This window comes from Chrysochloris asiatica, unplaced genomic scaffold (genome assembly GCF_000296735.1).
Source record: "Chrysochloris asiatica unplaced genomic scaffold, ChrAsi1.0 scaffold00401, whole genome shotgun sequence".
Taxonomy (NCBI): domain Eukaryota; kingdom Metazoa; phylum Chordata; class Mammalia; order Afrosoricida; family Chrysochloridae; genus Chrysochloris; species Chrysochloris asiatica.
The window spans coordinates 721,470-722,985 of record NW_006408919.1 but is presented as its reverse complement, the minus strand read 5'-3'; positions in this window follow the sequence as shown (position 1 = coordinate 722,985).

Sequence of the window (1,516 nt, the reverse complement as noted above, 5' to 3'; positions counted from 1 at the left end):
CAATCAAGATAAGCTCTCTCAACATGGCGGCTCCAGGAACAGCTGAGTGTCCTGTTCTGTAAAACAATGGATTTCTGGATTCTCCTGCAAATTCCCCAGCTGTAAACCCTCTGATCCTCGAAACATACCTTTATATTTGTTCCAGAGCTCCAACACTATCTTGTGAGCCCTCTTGGCCCAGTATTCCGTGTTCTTGTTGACTGAGCTCCTCACTACAAGCCTACCCAATCTGCCATCTTGAAGGTGCAAGGCCTGGTACTGTAGTGGTTAAGAATTTGGCTGCACACCCCGCGGTCAGCAGCTCGAATTCACCAGGCCCTCTGTGGGAGAGAGATGAGACTTTCTGCTTCTTGTATTTAAAATGGCCTTGGAGTCTGGTGCATTAACCCACAGCACCACATCAGGACTCCACATCTTGATCGTTGCTTCAAAGATATCACTGCTTCGAAGATCTCGCTTCATTGAAGATCTAGCTGCTTCGAATATCAGGAGCTGAAATTCCTATCTTTCACCAGCAGAGCACTTGGTAGATTTGAACTGCTGACCTTGAAGTGAACAGCTCAACTCATAGCCCACTATGCTATTAAAGCTCTTTTTCCCATGTATGCTAGAATGTAATCTCTCTCCATGTGAATTGGAATGATCAGTGAATCATCTGAAAGGAGAGTTTCTTTACAGGTGTGACCTGTCACCAGTATATGCATGAGCTCTATATATTTGGCAAAGCTCTATATATTTCTCTTGCTTCCAACCATATATTCTTCTTGTATCTTTACTTCTGGTTGTTGGTCTGAAAAAGTCTCTGGTCTTCCACATGGCCTACAGATTTTGGATTCTTCAGCTCTCATAATTTTGTGAGCTTTGTCTCACAATTGTGTGAGCCACCATTTCCTTAAAGTAAATATTTACATATTTAGATATACGTTTCGTTTGTTTGGTCTTCTAAAGAACCCAAAACAAGACAGCAGGTCTCTTCTGGTGCTGGTAAACCTATTCTTTAAAGCTCTAGATGACTCTGATGTGCACACAGACATGGTAACTAGCGGTGTACATATAATTGTGTGTGTGGCATTCTCCTGCTTATTGTTATTCTGGCTTGTTTCTCTTTTAGTTCCCATGTTACAAAACCCTCTTCATAATGACTGCATATTAGTTCACCTCTGATTTGTGGGATAGATGATTTATTTGGTCTTTTTCCTAATCCTAGAACATTTGATTGTTGTAAATGGTAAACAAAAAAGTTGTTAAGTGCTGTTGAATTGGTTATGACTCATAGTGATCTTTGTAGCGTTTCCAAAGAGTGATTGGTGGGTTTGAACTGTCTACCTTGCAGTTAACAGTGCACTGCTTATCCTACAGAGCCACGTCAGGACTCTAGGCAATATTATTTTGAGTGAAGAAACCCCAACATCGAATCAGAGGGACATTAGTTAATAATGATGGCACATGTATGAAACTACAGGCTGTTCATTACAATTTTCCTTTGAAGCCTTCAGGATCCAAGAAGAGAGGTGTG